The following is a 20,426-nucleotide window of genomic DNA, read 5'->3' as shown; positions in this document are numbered from 1 at the left end:
CCAGTCCTGCTCACTAATGGAAAGCCTCATTTTAGACTGAACAAAGGCAAAACCCATCTGAAGATGGGCACCTTTTAAGGAACACTGTGACAGAAGACAAACTCAAAATTCTACTTTAGCTGCCTGATAAACCCTCAGATTTCTTGGTCATAAACCTGTGACAGCACAAGGAAAGGGAAACAAGAACTTGATCAGACTTGCACAGGGAGTAAGAGATTCCTGTCCTGCAGTCACTGCAGGTTGCCCCGAAGTCCATGAGCGCCAYGTGCTGCAGGTCACTGACACGGATCCTGGAATGTCACATTGGATGCATCAGTCAAAAATGGTAGGAAAAGGCATTTTTAAAACCTCCTGGCCTGGTCAAATTGATTCAAACACAGCAACAAATCTGAAGTGAACCTGGAACAGTCCCAAGCACGGATTAAAATGATTTTCTGCAGCTCTGGCGCCTCGGTGCTGGCAAGGATATTTATCCAACCTATAATGAGAGGGACGAGCAGGAAGGGAAGGTGATAACAGAGCAGCCGAGGCATCCATGTGCACCCAGAGCGTTGCTCCTTCTGCTGCTCAGCCTCCTCCCAGGACAGCACCACTCAGCCTGAGAGCCCAGGGCCACCAGGGACTCTGCTCTGTCCTTGCCTCACAAAGSGGGAGGCAATGAAGTAAATAAAAGGCTTGAAAGGTTAAAAATCCTACCTTGAGAAGGAACTAGTCAGTCTACRCAATGCCGAATCAAGAGGGAGCAGAAAACCAGCAACTAAGCAGGGTGAAAATTCCATCTGATTATAACAAGAGCAGGAAATGGCCCAAACCTTCACTTTTGCTTTCTAAAGTGATGTGACACTTCCAGGAATTAAGCTGTGTGCACRGTTTGCACCCAGGGCCACAGGCAGAGAGCCTGGATTAATTGTAAATTCCTGGGATAGCCCAGGTTAGCTCTCCCAGAGTGTCATAGATTTTTCTAATGGCTTTCTGGAGACCTTCCAGACCTTTCCAATCCATATCTAGTCACAAAAACACGCACCTACAGGAACTGTGCAAACGAGCCCTGGAAAAAAACAGGAGACCTTTCCATCAGCAGAGCCGTCCCCCATGCTGCTCTCCATCACCTCTGCCACAGCAAACCCCTGAGACACCCCTGCCCTGCCCTCCCCTTGTGAGCCAAYCAGCCCCTGCACACAGGGGCAGGAAATCTCCACGGATACACAACAGAAAGAAAGGTTTTCTGTTTTAGCAGATCTCTTCAATCCTGAGGACAGCCAGCCTTCAAACTGGACTGCAAACACTGGTGATTTCCGTGGCTTCCCAAAAATACATACCAGCAGCTTCCTGTTACAGAAGGACAAATTCCTGTTTCTAGTACAAATTCTGCCCTATTATTGTGTCCCTTGAAAAACAGGGAGGGGRAAAGAGGAAAAAATAAGAGGGCAGAAAAAGGGAAAATCCTTTTCCTAGAGATGCAGCTCCATGCAGCTTCTCCTCCCTCTAAGCTCAGAGCCTTCAGGTGCTGGCAATTTGTGACACAAAAGCAGTGAGCATCTGAAACTGGGCTCCCACTGCCCACAGAATGTAGTAAATCTATTTGAAATCTCCCTGGTAAGCACCTGCCAAGCAGTGAGAGAGCTCAGCATTGTGCTGGCTCCCAGGGGTGCTGGGGCGATATATTCCAAGTTTGTGTTGTGCATGCAAGAGGCTCTGGCTGCTCCAGCCTGCTCAGGAAACTTCTGGAAATTCCTTAACCTGCAGGAAAACCCAGCACAGATACTCTCATCTTGGGGAAAAGCAGTTTTGATTTGCCTAAGCTGAACTTTGCAGACAGAGCTCAACTTCATCATGGCTCCATGAGTGGCAGGGTGTGAGTATCTACGTGAGACATGGATGTAAAGTTGTTAATCCACTTTGAAAATTAATCCCAGTTCTTCCCTTTTCTTCCCATACTCCTGGCTGGGAAGGGATTAAGCAAGACTGAGCTCAAGGGAGACAAGAGTTCAGCTGTGACATGTCTGTACACCCATGACTCCTGCCTCTGTGCATCTAAGCTGCAGTAAGCAAAGCAGGGAAGGGGAGGATGGAGAAGTGTGATTTTTTTCCCTGGATTTAAGGGAAGACAAAAAAGAGTGACCAGGAGACTTCCTGGAAGGAATTATGTAGGATGAGAGTTAGGGAAGCAGGAACAGTCCAGCATTGAGAGCTGGAGTCACCTGCAGTCTACTACTGATATATGGATTTACAGCATCACCTACCCCAAAAAGGGTTTTTCTTACCCCACAGAGGCTCAGCATCCACCACAAAATATACTTCAAATCAGGATGTCTCGCCACTACTGCAGCACATCATCCCCAGGCTTCCAGGGAAAGCAGMACCTACTTATCCCTGCCTGAGCACCACTTAACACTTTGGTTTGAAGGCATAGGGACACACCACTGTAAAAAATAAATAATAATAACAAGCCACAGTTGCCCCTGAAATAGGGCTCGGCTGGAAAGCTACTCAAACTAGCATTGCTAAAATTGGGACTTTCCTTGTTTTTTCAAGCAGCAGGGAACATGTTGGGCTCAGGGAGTTTAACAAGCAAGAGTCAAGCGGAAAAAATCTCTCCTTTTTAAGAGTTGACCACATTAACTTTCAGCAAGTTTCCGGGAGTCCTGCCAGAGCACTGGAGTTTTGTATACTACGGAACTGTTAAAAATATTATTGTAAATGTTATTTTCAAAAAGCTTCAGAGGCCAGCGCTAGGGTAGTGTTAAAAACAACAGCAAAGCAAATGGGATTGTTTTAATGGTGAGAACACGAATGTATGTGTGCTGATAGCTCAGGCAGCCTGCAGGCTTGGCAAAGAGGGATTCAAAGGCAGAGTGGTTGGAATATTACAGGTTTTCTCTGATCATCCCAACCTCATCCTTATAGTTTTCTCTCCACACTTTAGAGCATTTGAGCTGCTGTACTTAGAACTGTCCTGGGAACTGGACATATATTTTGGGAAACACAAAAGTTAATTTTGGTGCCATTTAGACACACAAGACCCTGCTCTCATGGCATTTTCCACCCAGGTTATCCCAACGATGCACCACACAGGGGAAGTTAAAAAAATAGCCATTTTAGACTGTATGGGGACATGGTTTAGCCATGGACTTGGCAGTTCTGGGTTAATGGTTGGACTCTGAGATGTAAAAYTTCTTTTCCAGCCTAAATGATTCTGTGATTCCATGTTCATGGAYATGCAGCTGGGATAGAATTTTTACAGACACATGTGTAACCAGGTCAGGTTTGCAGGTGTATCTCCCCTGAGAGCTCAAGGGACAAACTTCATGAGCCAAGATGAGAAGGAAAAACCCTTCCCTGATCAGGCTGCTGAGCAAGAAGTGACAGGCACAGACCAGATCATGGAAGGAGCCGGCCARTGCCTGGGAACTACAGCCCCTGAAACCCCCAACAATTCTGTATCAGCTGAGGCTCCTTTCCCCCAGTTTTGGCACAACACCCCAAAACTGCTTAAGAATCTTTCTCACAACATGTGAGAGAAGAGATGTGTGCTTGAAAGCCACTGTGCACCGTGGAGGGTTCCTCCAGCCACTGACACAGCCAGGGCAGCTGTACTTGACAGCTGCTTCAGGAGAAAACTCTCCTGAGCCATCCTGCTCGTTCTAGCACAACGTGTACATGGAACGAGGGCTTTAGAACCTGCCTGAGCCCTGCTAACTCCCACGAGAGCCCTTTGAAGGAGCCTTTGAGATCTCTTCTAAAACTAATCCTCTTCTCTGAAATTACTTCATAAATGAAAAGTTCCAGACAGCACGCTCCCCTAAGTTATCATAGAGTGCTCTGAGTAGGAAAGGATCTTAAAAGATCTTGTTTCAATTCCCTGCCATGGACAGGGACACCTTCCACTATCCCAGGTTGCTCCAAGCTCCGTCCAACTTAGCCTTAACACTTTCAGGGATGGAGCAGCCTCAGCTCCTTKGGGCAATCTGTGCCAGATTCCTCTCATGGAATAATTTATTCCTAATATCTAATCTAAACCTCTCCTCCCTCAGTTTAACTCCACTGCCCCCTTTCCTATCACTCCACACCTATGTRTGTAAAGTCTCTCCCACTCTCTTGCAGACCCTTTAGGTACTGGTATTTTTCTCAGTTAGTTCTTTTTCTTACTTTGCAGTAATATCCCTTTTACCAATGTCAGTGCAGTAATTTGTACTATATACTGGCATATTAAATAGCTTTGATTTTCCATACAGATCCCAAACTTCTGGAACAATAAAACAAAGAAGCAGATCAAAGGGATAAACTAAGGACTCTTCCATCAGCAAAGGTCAGACAACACAGCCCTATCAGGGTTAATCTATTTTGCATCTAACAGATTTTATATCAAGCAAAGCAAGTGTCCTGAGGACACACATGTTCCCCATCTTTTTGGTTTTTTCACTTCTATCAGRGTCTGTACAGCACAGAGCTGTGTCTCTACTGAACTCACATCTTTTACAGAGGAACCACCTACTCCAACAACCGGTGGAGGTGAACCAAGTTTCAGACATCCCAAAGCCCACCTCTGTCCCATCTTACCCTGTGCCTAAACACTCTTTTTCAAATCAGGCACTGAAGTGAGCAAGTCTAAAGGATCCTTGTCTCCTTCAGCTCTGACCATCTCTCTGCATGAAGCTGAGCCAGGATTATTTACACACACAGCCCTGCCTGTGAGGATGAGGGTCTGCAGCTAGGGGAGAGCACTGTCCTGCATCATTTTCCCTTTTACAGGGCAAAATCCTGTCCTCAGATAGGTCTCCATGCCCTTATGAATCAGAGGGAAACCCTGATGCCAGTTAAACCCACAGAAACCCTGATTCCAATGAACATCCCCCTCTAAGTGTGGCAAAGGGAAGGTATTTCTACATAGAAAAGCCAATGCTGAAGAATGCTGTAATTTCTTCCTCCTGCAGGTTTTCATGGCCTTATTTTTGTCTTTCTCCTCAAATGACCAAAGACTTTGTGGGAGGAACATTAAAACAAAACCATGTATCTGGAAAAGTGAAGGCCTCTTTCTTCCATGTTTCTTGGAAAAACAGGAAGGAGAAGGAGCAGAAACCAAAAAGGTAGTRTAGATACTAAAACCTCCAGGACCAATAAGCCATCAAGAAAGTGTTTCTCTYAGAGAAAAAAGCATTTGGGAGAAAAGCATCTGGTATCAGAAATGAAGAGTCTCCATGAAGGAAGCTTTACACCAAAGAGCTGCAAATCCAACACTGTGCCATGGAGAACCTGGCCTGAGAGCTTGAATCTGCACCAGRGACTGGGATGCTCAGTTCTCCAAGAGGATCATAGCAGGCAGAAACTAACCCTGTCTCTATAGCTTCAGCCTCTGAAAGTATCAAATGCACAACCAACTTTATGGCTGATCCAACAGGGATTTTTACACTAAAATATTCAATCTCCAATACTAAGGGATTTTAATGCCAGACTAAACTCTGGACTGGGAAGGAGTGAGATCCAGAGGGCTATAGAATCTGCCTGAATCCTGCTAACTCCCATGAGAGCCCTTTAAAGGAGCCTTTGAGATCTCAAAACTAATCCTCTCCTCTGAAATTACTTCATAAATTAAATGTTCCAGACAGCACACTCCAGTAAGCTATCATAGAGTGCTTTGGGTAAGAAAGAATCTTAAAAGATCACACCGTTGGTGTGACACTGTGGCAGGATCAGGGCTTTGAAGCCCCTGTGCCATCTGCCACATTCACCCCACCCTGCATCTGAGAGCAGGGAGGATAACTCACCTGTCCCTCCCGGGAGCCATCCCAGCAGCCCGTGTGATGCAGCACTAACCCTCAGCCTGCCCTGATCGATAGTCCCTCGCAGCCATCCCCCTGCACAGCTTCCTCTTTAACAAGCCACAGCCTCAGCCCCGCGGCCTGGCCGCGTTTTATTGATCTCACCGCCACTTTCTGATCGACTGTGAAGCCCAGGGCTCAGGACTAATTGACCACTCTCTGCTCTCTCAGCAGCCACCTGCTTGTTTTGCTCCTTCCTCGTGGGCAAGGAACACAATCTCCACAGCACACGAGGAGTCTGGGACCCCAAGAGCCACCCAAAATTTGACAGATCCTTTCCTTGCCCATGCCACTCTGCCCTGCAGCTCTGGATTGAGATGAGAGCAGAGGCAGAAAGCAGAGCTCAGTGAGTCTTTAGTGACAGAAAAAGAGCAAAAGCCAGCTGTGGTGCTGGGCAGAAGGACCGTGTTTGTGCACAGCCCTGGCACTGCGCTGTCCCCACAGCTGCTGGCCCTCAGTGGGGTGGTGATGGGGTTATGACACAAACATGGGGGACAGCTTGCACAGAGGCTTTGCTCTCGCTGTCCTCTGGACGTGCAGTACCACRTGAACTCGAGTGCACTTCCCTCACGGTAGGAAATGAGCCACCAGCAGTGCAGGAACCGGACTGTGAGCACAGGGCCACGAGCTCACAGCGCCTCAAGGCCTGCAGAGAACACGCACTGCCCGCAGCTCAGGGCCTCACAGGGCTGCCCTGCCTCTCCTGCCAGCCCTTCCCCACACAATTCCCACTAAGCTGAGGTTCTGCAGGGYATGAGCACAGCCTGCTGCTTGCCCCAGAGGTGCCCAAGCTGTGCCACCACCCAACAGTGACCTGCTCCCCTGGTGCAAGATGGCAGCTTCCTACTGCTGCACTGACTCTACTTCRTTCCCCAAGCCCCGTGGAGGGAAGGAAAGATGATGACACTGAGGAAAAAGGCTTATCTTGCCTCTAAGCCCCGTTCAGGACATTGCAGAAGTTGAGACTGAAGCATGACAGCTCACCAAGCCAAGAGCAGTCTGCAGGGGAGGCAGCGGGATGAGTAATTTCCTCTCMTACAATGTCCAGCCTGGTGTGGAGCAATGGAAAGTAACTGTGGGCTTTTTGTCCAGCTCAGAGAGAGTCTGACCTGAAGATTTTGAGAAAAGACAAGCCCATCACCCTCAACCATGAACCAGCCTTGCACCATCAAGGCAGCCACACAACACCTCTGAAACTGTTTAAACTGCTGCTCAGCTGCTCCAAAATCAGGTCACTTATTAGGCACAGTGGGGAAGCAGGCAACTACTTTTAGAAGAAAGCTCTGGAGAAATACAGTTCAGCTCAATATTGATTCCCACGGCTCCATTACAGACAGACAGAATTAATTTCCAGGATGGAAAGAAACATATGCCAGCATATCAAAACAAAATACAGAAGCCTTTCCAGTCCTCCGGCTGCATTTCAATGGAAACCAGAAGGCTGTCATGATAGAAAGATTTCAGTTTTCTAATTAATCCTCCCTGCTGAGAGTTTAATGCTGCTAATTGATGAGGAGAGGTGGTGTCCAGACAGTGCTTGCAATTCCTTTTTACATCTTTAGGCCAAGTTCTCTCTAAATTAAATAATAATAAGGCAGATTTGCTCCCTACATGCTCTGTGCCCTGCTCCAGCTCCCTCCTCCCCACAAGACGTCTGGTGGAGGGAAGGGAGGCGAAGCCCATGTCAGGACTCTTTACAAGTGTTGGAAGTTTTCCTGGAAAACGTCATCTGTGATACTGTCACTTCCACAGAACATGCCAAGAGAAAGACCAGCAGTGCCAGGGACACTGCCTACACCACAAGACACTCTCCATGGATCTGGGAGAGAGCTCCCAATTCAACAGAGCAATCACTTAGCCAAGAGATGTCCCACAACACCTCCAGAAAACCACACAAAATGTACCGTGGTGTCAGGAAATGCATCATTGGGCCCCACAGAGCAGCCCCAGGGGCCCAACAAGTGCCACCACGAGCAGGTAGATGTCACTGGCGCAGAGGAGGGTTGGATGCTCACCTGCACAAAAGAATGGTTCTCATCCTTAGCCCTAAATATTGATGTCACACTGCTGTTGATCAGGAGACCCCTCTGGACCCAGCGAAGTGATCCCAAGTGCAAAAGCCAGCACAGCCTCAGTAGGAGAATGCAGCTCAGCACAAGCCTGGAGAGGAAATTTGTGCTCCCATCCTCTACCTGTTTTGAGCACTCTAGATCTTCCCTGATTCAGTTAAGGACAGAATTTGTCCCTTTATGCCCAACACTCAGCAATTCCAACCCAAGCGCTCTGAGCTGCAGTCAGGGAACGCAAAGTAAAACCTGATCCACACGCACGAGGCCGTGCTGTGGTTACCAAGCAGTAACAAACCCAGCAATGTTGATGGTCCCCAAGCTCTGGTCTGACACTGCAGCGCTGCTCTGTTTGTCATGGCAATAGCATTTCCACCTGCACCTCTGTGACATCTCCTCTGGGAGCCTTCGCACACCGCTGTCATCGATCACGGCCAGCGGAGCCCAGGCCAGCTGTGCGGAGGTCCAGCTGGCTGACCTCTCCTTTCCAAAAGGCTTCTATTTTTTTCCCTCCTTATTATTATTAGGTTTCAAGCCACCTACTCCATCATAAATATAAAGTAAAATTAGCTTATTCCTAGAATGCTAAAAAAAGACAAGCCCATGCCTGCACRAACCGACAGCAAGTTAAGGGGAAGGCTCTGAACACGCCAAGAATGTYGAGCCCCGAGATTTTGGCCCTTTCACTGCAAAACCCCATTGCTGCAGCAACCTGTGCACGTGCAGGTTGAATCACATGCACACAGAGTTCCTCACCTGCACAGGCTGCCTGCTGCTCCTCCACAGCACCCTGAGCAAACCACTCCTGTCWGCCCAGCAGCCTATTAATAAATACACCCCAGGGAGAAGAGCTGCTCGCCAGCAGGGAGGTGGATGAGATGATCTAACAGGACCTTTTCCATCTCTTAACTTTTCTGCTTAGTCACAGGAGAAATATCTTCCACGTTGAAAAGAGACACRCTGGCCTCACTTGCCTGCTCTTGGTGTTGCCCTCTGAAGACATTTTGTTTTTCCAGATGTTCACAGAATCACAGAACGGYTGGGGTGGGAAGGGAGCTCTGGAAATCTCCCAGTCCAACCCCCCTGCTGAAGGAGGCTCACCTAGAGCAGGTTGCACAGGATCACGTCCAGGCAGGTTTTGAAAACCTCCAGAGACAGCTGACAGGGCTTACCCAAGGAGAGTTAAGCAACAGAGGACTTGCATTAGCCTGGTTTTGGCTTCAGTGAGCTCTGAGACACCCAAGCAAATCCCCTAATTCCTGTCCCACAGCCACAAGCAGCACAGAAACTTCATTTTCCTACYATCAGAATGCTTGCGCTTCTCTGAGCACTCAACCCTGCTCCTGCTCCAAGTGGAAAGACATTTCATTTGCTTTTGCAGAAAGCAGGTTGGCAAGAGARCAGACAGCAAACATCCAGCTCAAGCCTCCTGTGACACTCAGAAAAGAGCTCAAAACACCCCAACCACCAACCACCCCRGAAAGGGAAATGTAAGGAATCAAAGGGTTTGGGGAGAAGAAGCTCCAATGCAGCTTAAGTGATCAGGTTTACAAGGCAATTTGCTCTGGCAYTGATTCTTGCCACAACAGCAGCAAGGCTCTCTCTTGGCTTTAAAGCACCAGGGGAGTACAAGGCTTCCACAGGAGACCATCCTCACACATAACCCAAAGAGCACCTGAGAGCCTCAGGACCACAGATCTGCAAATTTCACTACGCAAGGAGAAAAATATTTCACCATAGAAATCATATAAAAGAGCCCAAAATGTAACAAAAACCCCAAAAGCCACATAATTTAARTATCTTTTGCAACAAGACAGACACCAAGTGATGGGAAAGCATCTCTGGAAAGGGAGCTGGGAGCAGAAGGTTTTACTTCATTTTCTACTTCAATTGTTGGACAATAGGATAACTCTGAGCATTGCAAATTCTGTGTTTTTCATAAGAACTTGGTTCYTGGAGTCACATGATTACATCAGAATCCACACTTCCTTTTTTTTTTTCTTTTGTTAAAAATAAGTATTTGCAGATGTCAAAAGTCGAGTCTAAGTCATGTCTGAAATGCTCGAACAAGAAGGAATAGAAACATTTACTTTAAAAGAAATAAATCACTACTTTTTGGAGGAAAGAATGTGATCCAGGACTCCTTTATCCAAATACTATACACTGGAAGCCTGAGACTGGACAGGGAACGACTTAATTTCAGCAGAGGCAGGTTCTTTCAATATCTCCATCTGTAAGTTACAGATGGAAAAATCCAGTTTTCATAGCAATACCTGCCTAGAAACCAGGCAGCCCCTTTGGGGGGCTTTCCTAGTCAAAAGAACATTGTGCATTGGGGGACAATATCAAGGCACAGCAGTTTAAAAAAAAAATAAAAAAAACCCCAATAATAGAGCAGAAGAGCATTCCAAATTTTGCTTCCATGTCTTTTATCCATATTCGAGCAGGGTAAATTTGCCAGCTCATCTGCTGGCATTCCCTGCTCACCAGAACGACCAGATTTACAGCAGCTGTATCCTGCCCAGSAGAAATACCTTACGGTAAAAGTTAGTGAACAAATAAGGACTTGACCTTCCGGAAGAGCCTGGATCTCAGAGCTCATCCCATGCTGCTGCTGAGCCAGGGGCAGGGTCACCAGGGCTGCGGCTGCCCACCACTTCAGAGAAACAAACTTTGGCCACATGTTTGAATACTCACAAGCATCACAAAGAGCAGAACACCTCAGGTCACATTTCTTTYCTATTTTTGCATGGAACAAAGCTATTAAGGTGCAGAAGACTTGCATCTATAACTTGCTGGGCTATGCACTGAATATATTATACCCATGGAAAAAGAGGGTAAAGACTACACATCTGGTTAAATGGGTGATCTTTACCCATTCTGCCCAAAGTAGCTCACAAAGATGCCGAGAAGTTCACAGGAGGAGGAGAACATGAAGGGTCAGAATGCAGCTGTGGTGCACACAGCAGCTCCTGGCACAGGCCTGGGGGCAGCACCATCACCCTCACTGCAGCACAACCATGCCATTCCTCGAGCTCCAAGGCTTTGCTTTCCATCAGACAGCAGTGAGCCAGCTCCTCCCGCTCGCAGGGCACGCACGGAGCGAAAGGAAAGCTCGCTGCTGGCGCACACCGCTGGGTTTCTGCGTTATCTCATCTCCRAGATCACAAGGAAGTGAGCGCAAACCTGTTCAGTCACATTGTTCCCGCTCACCCCTGGCCAAAAGCCGGCCCACTGAGCTGCTGTGTTCCTGCTGTTCCCAGCACAGACCTGCGGCTCCCCGGCAGCCCCGAGGCAGCTCCAGCCCCGTYCCTCAGCACAGCAGGACACTTCAGCCTGCTCTGGCTGCGGGATTAACCKCAGTCAAGAACCAGGACAGGTCATGCACAGCGTTAGAGGTCRCCCCACAGCTGCCAAATTCCTGAACTCTGCCACCGTGGCTGCATGGTGCGGAACACACCAAAGCTCACCCCTCCCACCCCTGCAAAGGATGGGCACACCAAACCCACCGMTCCACAGACCTCCCTATACAAACAATTACCTTCTGCCCACCCAAGATTTCACCTCTCTTCTCTCTGTCCACTATCAGGTGCCTGCAAAGCAGGGCTGGCCTGGGAAAGACATCACAGAGGCTGCTGAAACCTGGCTGCAGAGGTGTCAGAGCACCGGGGACCTCCTGCCCTCTGAAGTTGTCACAGAGCTCCAATTCTCCTCTGGTTAATGCTAATCTTGCTGCTCTTGGCTCTCAAGGATGTCAGTGCTGCTACSCTTGGGCTGCACAGGACCAAMACAGAAAGTGAGTCAAGGGTCTAYAAATAAATAAATWAATATTTAAAACACAATAATGAGATTAACCAAGCACTAAAACACCTCTTGCTAAGACTCTATCTACTCTGCCGCATCACTGCAGAATCAAAGTACCCTATTTAAGCATGCATGATCAATTAAATTAAAAAAAGATGAAATTACAGTTTTGTTTGCAGAATTTTCTTTGTACCYCCTTCTCCTTCCCCAGAAGGATTTGCTCAAAGAGGAAAATACCATTCATAATGTTTCTATCCATGCTCATTTAAGAGGAGAAACACAGCATACCGCTCTGCACTATTATTAGCACCTTTCCCCTTTTTACACCACCAAACCACGACTGAATGAGACATGCTACAAAAACTAAACAGACATGGAAGTTACAGGTCCTTTTTTTTCATCCCTTTTTTCAAACTRAGTACTTTCTGAGCTGAGCTCTAAAATCCAGATCACACATACAAAGAAACAAGTTTGGAAATCCCCCTCCCTCCACCCCCACTGCTATTTGCTAAGGAAACCAGATGCCCAAAGCCAGCCAAAAAATGATCTCAGCCATTCTTAAGAGAGCCTACAGTGCATTTTCATGAGTCATGGAAAGCAACAACTCGTTGCTTTGGTAATGCTAGGTAAGCAAGTGGTCATCCATCCCCAACCAGACTTTCAGCAGTAAGTCAAAGAGCAGCCMGTGTCTTGACAGATTACGTCAGAGACAGCCCCAAAATAGAGCCTTGCAGCAAGGTACCTTGCAGGAGGTTTTATGGGAAATGCAACAAAGTGCATTTAGCACAGCACTCAGCAGCCAGGATCCCCCATGGTCTGATCAGTGCTCCACACTGGSAGCAGAGCTACCTGCTGCAGGCAGCAAAAGGAGAGGGAAGCAACAGACAGAGACAGGGATTGTCAAGAATCCTCTTTGGGTTGGGGAGAGCCCACTCCAAGCCCTTGGTGACAGCCCTGGACATGGCCATGAAGGTGGTGATGTGCTGTGGTACAGCCTAGAGCCCTTCAACCATACTTGTCCAAGGTTTTGGAAATCCAACCCAGCACAGGTCAGGGAGCTGGTAGGATCCCCACACAGCAAGGGGAGATCCTGTCCAACACCTCCCATGTTCTTCCACAACATTTCCCGCTTTCATCACCTCCTGGTGACTCCCACAGAAAACATAAAGCCTGGGAAGTTCCCACCGGGGTGAGACACCCAACTGCACCTCTCTGGCAACACCTGGCATGGAAAACAATTCAGCTTCCCAAGTGATGATGAACCAGGGAAGCCTTGCTCCATCTCATCCAAGCTCAGCATGCCACAACACCTCTCTGGGCTCCTGAAAGGGAAATTCTCCAGCGTGGGATTTCCCAGACACAGACCAACACTGGAACTAGCTCATCCCCAGCCTCACCTGTCCTCACCCAGAGATGAAGACAGTTACCATTTTCAGCACCCTTTGTGCCAATTGTGAAAATCCTCACCCCTTACCGCCCCCTCCCAAAGCTGACCAGGCTCACACCAGATGATTTTCACACCTGTGATGCTGCAGGTGAAGTTGCTAAAATTTTGGAGTGATCAAACAAACATTTTCTTTCTTTTTCCTTGTGGTCACAAGGAATGTGCATTGTGCACATCTTCAACATCACAGCATCTCAGGGAGMGTGCTGTGGAGAGTCTCAGTGAACACCCCCAATCCAAACAAAAAGAGGCAAGAAYGGGCATGATTCTTCAAATCTTTCATTTCAGCCAAGTGAGGTGATGCCAAGTCATCTTCAGACAAAGTCCATCATCATGGCATGCAGAAAAWAACACAGCTGCTCTTTCATCAGAGCCACCTGTGACTCAAGGCAGCATCCAGGAGCACCTCCTATTCCCTGGGTAGCACAGCCAAAAGTCACCAAATCACAAGGGGAGAGAGCAGACCTCAGCCCAGGCCCTCAGTGYAGCAGATCCAGCCAGGCAGAACAGTCACCAGGAACCATCCTAGTGAAAAGTGAGGACAGGAATGGGGCAGAGCACCCTGTGCWGTGTGGTTCCACATCCAGGAAGCCCTGAGGTATCCAGCAGGCTGCAGCATCTCATCTCAGCAGCAYGGCTTCCCTTGGCTGTCACCATCAGAGGAGGGGTTAACAGGAGCCAAGGGCAGAGTTTTCCAGTGCAAAGCAAATAAATTAACCTGACAGGACTTGTGCCATCCTGACTCTGCCAAGGCATGCAGCCACGGCCACCATTCAGAAGGAACACACAGAGACAGCACCAAAACGATGCCTTTCCAAAAGATTTCCCTCTGGCACAGCACAGCTCAGGAGCAGCTCAAATGCATCCTGCAACAACATCCAGAGCTGGACCTTGACCCTTTCAATAAAACCAATGATGCAATAAGCTAAGCACAGCTCAACTCAGTCTGTTTATCCTCTTTACTTGCTACCGGCACCATCCAAAGATAAATAACTGGAATATCTTGCATATTTCTCTAATGACTCCTGCTATTCTGTTAGCACCAGCACCGAGGGACTAAGACCAAGGAGCAGCAAATGCATTCCACTGGTTTATTAACCACCAGGTGCTGAGGTTTCCCAGAAGCCACTCTCCAAGTGGGARTCAGCAGAAGGCTTGCAGGAGAGGGATCAGTGCTGTGGTTTCGTGCTGAAAGGCAAACAGAAGGCGTCGAGGCTGCTGTGAGAACATTTTGCATCAGCAAGGAAAGCTTTCCAGGAGCTTGGCCCAGTCTGGTGTCTTTACTGAAGGATCATCAAACCAGCCTTACTCCACAGCTTTCAGCTCCACACAGCATCAGTGACAGATCAGTCTCCACAGGAGGCAGCCCGAATCTCTGATATCTGATTTCCAGGTACTGGTTATTCATCACTTACACAGACCCAAACCACACATCTCCCTCCAGCCACATCCTCCCACAGCTTCASTGGTGACTTCAGAGTTATCACCCCCGTGTAGGTAACACTATCACCAGCCCCCATCAGCATCACCCAGCTGTGGATAACAGTGCCATTAGCTGCCCTGTGCAATGACACTGCACTGACCCTGCAAGAGAGGGACAGTTCACCTCAGGGCAGGAAGGAACAGGGTGTTTAAAAGAGGGTTCTCTGCACGCACTCTCACTTACTCTGCCGTTCACCTTCACCACCTGTGATAACAGGCCTCACCYTCACACCTTCTCCCCAAGCCATTTAACCCAAACAACCTTCCTTATCAAACCACTGCCTTGTGCAGGGGATATCCCAACCCTTAAATCTTTATCTGGCCAAGGTATCTCTGTTATCAAGGGCTGGTGAGAGCCAGACATGCCCATCTCCCTGTGTATACCACCCTTCTGCAGGATTCTCCTGGCTTGAGATAAAGCATCCCTTGTTTCCACCACACAGAGCAAAAGGTGCAGACAGCCCACTGTGAAGAGATTCAGGATCTGTTAAATTCTTCTGGGCTCTTATTTACCACRGGTGGTTCTGCACTATTTCCAGTTCACAACTAGACTATGATGATGTGACTTCCACTGAACAATAAAAACCCCAAAACCAAGAGTCTGCGGCACAAAAGCTTTAAGCAATCTGAGTAACCCACCATCCTCATCACAAGGGACTTCCATGCACATCTATTATTCCAGAATAGAATAATTCAACGGAAAGGGATCTACAGTGATCATCTAGTCCAGCTGCCTGACCACTCCAGGACTGAAGGACAAGGACAGCCTCAACAAGGACAGACCTCAACAGATGGGCCAAAGCRGCAGCATTTTCCTTTGACCCTCTGCACCAGTTCAATACAGGGCTCACTTTTACACACTCATGTGCAAAGTTTTCAATATTCCCTTGGGGGAGTGGGAGCACCTGAAACCCACTGTGCAYGACACACTTGCACATGGACAAGACAAACATAACCACTCCAAGACAGTCCTAACAGCACAGGAACATTCAAAACATTGCAGGGGCCGCATGCACCTCTCAGCACTGATGGATTTCATTCCTACCTCCATCACAAAGGCTTCTTATCTCACAAATTACTTTCCCAAAGCAAGTGTACAAAGTCTTTTTCTCCCTCTGAATCACTCAGCTACCAATCAGATGACTTTTTGTCACTTCAGCACACAAGTTCCTGGCCACAGTAGTTTTGCAGAGTGCCTCTAATCCACCCACCCAGGGCTATTTTCTTTTTTCAAGCAATTTGGTGTTTAATAACTACCTGAACACTTGACCCATCCTCCCACTCCCCCAGGACCTGGCCTGAACACATGCTGTTTACACAGCAGCCCACGCAGGAGCTTGGCCAGCTCCTTCCAGGATCTGGCCCGAGCCGCCGGGCACGGCACGCTCTGCCAGCCGGACTTTGTCCCAGGCAGCTTCTGAGCCAAACCCTGCCTCAGCTCCACCCTGGTTCACTGCTGTTACAGCTCGTTCTCCCTGGGCTGCACCAAATCATTTTCCAGAGTGGAGAGAATAAAATCAGAGGAGCTTGCACACAAGTGACAATTAGTTCTGCATAAAATGGTGGCCAGCCTGGGGTTTAACTCAGGAGAGCAAAACCAACCACTGATTCTCATTAAATTCTGAGYCACTTGGTCTCCACTAACATTTATATTAGGATCTTCCAGCCCAGAAAAAAGGTGCTTGGGGAATGCATTTGGGAGTTGAACCTTTAGAGGGCACAGATGATACACCTGGTATACAGGTGTATCTCAGAAATACAGGTCAAACCCTCTGGGTTCCATCCACAGACATTTTAAGCACCCTGGGATCAGAAGGTGGCACCTGAGACCAGACACAGACATGCAATGGTGTGTCCCCACCCTGGTCACAGAGATGGGGATGTAGAACTGCAGGGGTCCCCATCATGGGCCAGGCTGATGCTGCTTCTTCCCCCATCCTGGTCTCAGCCTGGCCCCAAGCCCTGTGGCTCCGGGGAAAGCTCCTGGAGCAACATCCCCAGCACTAAAACAAAGCAGGGAGCCAGGTACCCCCCACCTGCAGCCCCCTACAGCGTTCTTCTCTTTCTCCTCATGTCCATGTGACAGGTCTGCTGCAGGGAAAGGCTGCCCAGGGCCTTTGAGGAGCAAGACATTCATTTTTAAAGGAGATCTTCACTTTTAATTTCTTGTGTTATGGAACAAGACTGGGCYAGACTGATTGGATCATAGAATGGTTAAGGCTGGAAAAGATCTCTGACATCATTGAGTCCAATCATTAACCCAGCACTGCCAAGTCCACCACTCACCCATGTCCCCAAGTGCCACATCTACACTGTTTTTGAACACTTCCAGGGATGGTGATTCCACCACATTCCTGGGCAGCCTGTTTCAATACCTGACCACCCCTCTGATTTGGGCACTGGCAGCATTTTAGTGACTAACAGGCAGATTACTTGACCAGACCAGATCAGAACTCTGGGGACAGACAGAAAGCAAACAAAATGCCCACATATCCACTCTCCTGCGTGCTCACCTGCACCTTCACAGACAGAAAACCTCTCATCTTGCTTGTCTGGTGCTCACCACAGCACTGRCCACATCAGATAGATGCTCATACCATGCGGGATATGGGGCAAGCCTGCAGACAGTGTGGCACATTTCAGGCACAACTGAGATGAATTCACRATCTCTGCATCTCACACTGCACTCAGCAATGGCAGAAAAGGTGCCAAAAGGAATGGTGAACTGCCCTGGCTTGCAAGGCTGCATGGTGGGGACAGGGAAYTGCTCCTCGAAGAGACTCACCAAAAACACCTGGTCACCTATTTMCCTTGTGGAGCTTGAGTAGCTAAATAAACAAACCCTGGGGATTGAGRGTGAACCTGCCAGGTTCAGCATCAGTGGGCCATTTATAGCTTTCCTAYAAAGTGTCTGGGGAAACGATAAAAAATAAAAAAATTTAAATCCATATTCCGCTTCTCATGGCTCTGCACTGCACTTTCCACCTCCCCAGTGCACAGCTGCCATTCTGCATATTTCTGTGCACACTGTGCTTGGCCTGTGCTCTCTGCAGAGGGGAGTGGAAGGGACTGGGTCCAGCAGCCTCCTGCTGCTGTCAGGCATCAGCGAGCACCATCCCTGTCTCCCACAGCTCCTCGCTGCGGGAGCCAGGCTGCGAAGGGCTCGGCCACCTCCCGTGAAAACCTGACGCGTGGGATGCACATCCCTCTCCTGTGCTGCATCTCAGCATCTAAAGAGCCCAGGGATTTGTAGAGAGATGAAATGTGCTTCCTTTGGCCAGATGAGCTGCACAGGTTGAATGGCAGTAGAATCTTTTTTTTTTTTTTTTCCCTCTCTTCCTTCAGATGATCCCCTCAGTCTGGAGAGCCAAGGTAGACTCAGAGSAATCACTCCCTCCTTTCTTCTACGTGTAGACAGCTTGTGCACTCCAAAGCCAGCTTGCCTTCCTCGAGCAGTCTAATAAAAGATATCCCTTCTAACAGCAAACCCTGACTCACTTCCCTCTAGCCTCGACCAGGAGATCTCCGACAGCAGGGCCAGATCCACCGGAGCAGAGGATTCTGCCAGCTCTCGCACTGGTTCCCACGTCCATCTGGGGTGAGCGGGGCTGGAAGCACATCACTTTCCATGCTGCTGCAGCACACTCCATCCCACGGCTCCGCCAGGGAGCCAGACACACCGTGTGATCCTCGCCGGCTTCTTCCCAACGGGAGAATTCACAGAGCATCGAGTCCAAGCTGCAGGCTAAAATCACGAAGCATCATCAAGCAACAGGAACGTTCCGGACGGGACGGAGCCGCTCCTCTGGCTGCCGCAGTCGCTGGCTCTCCGCGTCGGAGTCGCTTCGTCTGGGTGAAAATCCAGACCACGTCTCTGTGCATGAGCACACTTCCCTCACAGGGCTCTAACAGCCTCCAAAAAAATTAATGCATTGCCCATCGGCACACGCTGACAGGGCAGAGCTGTGGGTTTCTGGTGGAGATTAAGCACCCATGGAAAAAATTGTGGACCAAAACTCATTCACACGAGGAAGGTATAAAAGGTCCTTTACATGCACGTCCCACCAGGCTGGCAGCCCATCCAGCCTCACGTCCTGCCTCAACAGAGCAGCCTTTACAAGCTGCAAAACCTTCCCAGGGCAAAGGCAATGCCCAGCCATGGAGGTCTGCTCTGATCTGCAGGAGCACTGGGAAACCTCGAACCCCTGTTTATAGCTAATGTCAAATCAGGGGTTCTGGAAACTGGCCCATCTGACACAGGCAGCCACAGGCAACCTCCAAATGCAACTGATCTCATGCACACCTGAGGAAACGCTCCCAGGAGCTGCACTCCATGCACGAATCCTGCACGGAGCTACATGAAACTGCACATACCAGACTGGAAATAAATCCAGAAGGTGTCACGGAGAGAAATTCCCCCAAAACTGCTTACTCTCACAGAAAAACCTGAAAGAGCTTGACCCTGGAAATTCCTGGGTTCACTTAAACCCTGCACGAATGCCAAGTGAGCTCACAGTTTTTAGTCCATGCACCAGCAACACATGCAAGATCCTTCCTCAAACCACGAGCAAATCCACTTCCAAAAACTACTGGATTACAAGACGTGAATTAAAGAGGCTAAGAGCAGCAGCCGAGGGAAAAGCCGCTCTCCGAGCTGTGTCAGGGCCAGCAAGAGCTGCACTTGGCCATTGTGCACGACCTGCTCAGCTGGCCCACGGCTGCCACCTCTACGCTGCTCCTCCCCGCACAGCCGCGGAGGRCAGAGGTTTGGTGCCGGTAGAACAAACCCTTCCTGAGCATCATCCCGATTCGCGGCACAGCCCCACGGCAGCCGCTCGCTCCGTCCAGGTGGAAATCCAGCTTTCCCAGCTCCGCCGGCCACTCGCACCACGCAGGTCGGGGCTTCGGGTCCGTGCATGCCGCGGAGCCTTCCTCCCCGCGCTCATCCCATCCCCAGCGCTCCGGACAGACGGTGCAGGGAGAGCTTTGCAGGAGAGGGAGGGATGGCCCAGTACCCTCGCATCTCCCTGGATGCTTTTCCAGGGGCTCGGGACCCAAGCGAGCACATCCAGAAACCGCTGGCTCCAGGCGTTAACGCATCCCAAAACGGGTACTGGAGTCTAATCCCGGCGCCCGCCGTCAGCAGCTGCAGCTGGGACAGGAACCCAGACAGCAACCTGGGGAAAGCAGTGACCCGAGAGCACCAGCACAAAGCGGGGAGCCCCGGGGAAGGTCAGTCCTTCAATCCGCTGCGCACCCGCGGACACGGCAACCCGCGCCCCGTCTTGGGGAGCCGCTCCAGCCCCCGCTCGCCCCCCACGGCTCCCCAAACACAGCCGGAGGRGCAAGCTCCCACTTGCAAGGCTAGCAAGGAAGGAAGAAAAAAACCACGAAAGCCAGACCCGGCTGCAAAACTCTCGGTCACCRCTGCAGACAGTAAAATAATTAAAAGAACGAAACTATTCGCGGAGGCAAGGACTCAACACCCGCGGAAARGGGGGTTCAGGACGGACTTACCGGSGTCACCCGCGGAGGGGCATACGCGGCCACCCGGGGCTGGTGTCACCACCGTGGGTCCCAGCGGCTGGCGCGGCTCCGAACAGCTCAGCTCGGCTCGGCACCGCTCGGCTGGAGCTCGGCTGGGGCGGCGCACAAAAGCGGGAGGAAGCGGTGACGCGCGGAGCCTCCGCGGCCAATGGGACGGGGATGGGCACGGGGGCGGACCGGTCCCGCCAGCGACCGAGCGAGAGGAGCAACCGCGGGGCCGCGCCGTGCCCCGCCTCTGGGGGGCGACACCGGGCGGCTCCGAAC

General features: G+C 49.8%; 1 protein-coding gene across 2 annotated transcripts in view; it reads right to left on the bottom strand.

The window, feature by feature from the left end:
- LOC130573170 (mitogen-activated protein kinase kinase kinase 3-like) overlaps positions 1 to 20,276 on the bottom strand; it is a 75,477-nt gene extending 55,201 nt beyond the window's left edge. For both annotated transcript variants that reach the window (XM_057365424.1, XM_057365425.1), the window contains exon 1: positions 20,133 to 20,276. The gene's annotated coding sequence lies outside the window, so the exon portion shown is untranslated. The remainder of the gene's footprint in view (positions 1 to 20,132) is intronic.
- Positions 20,277 to 20,426: the final 150 nt, after the last annotated feature.

Source organism: Malurus melanocephalus, unplaced genomic scaffold (genome assembly GCF_030028575.1).
Source record: "Malurus melanocephalus ecotype Western Australia unplaced genomic scaffold, MMel_1.1 scaffold_52, whole genome shotgun sequence".
NCBI classification, from domain to species: domain Eukaryota; kingdom Metazoa; phylum Chordata; class Aves; order Passeriformes; family Maluridae; genus Malurus; species Malurus melanocephalus.
This window is presented reverse-complemented; position numbering and strand designations above follow the sequence as displayed.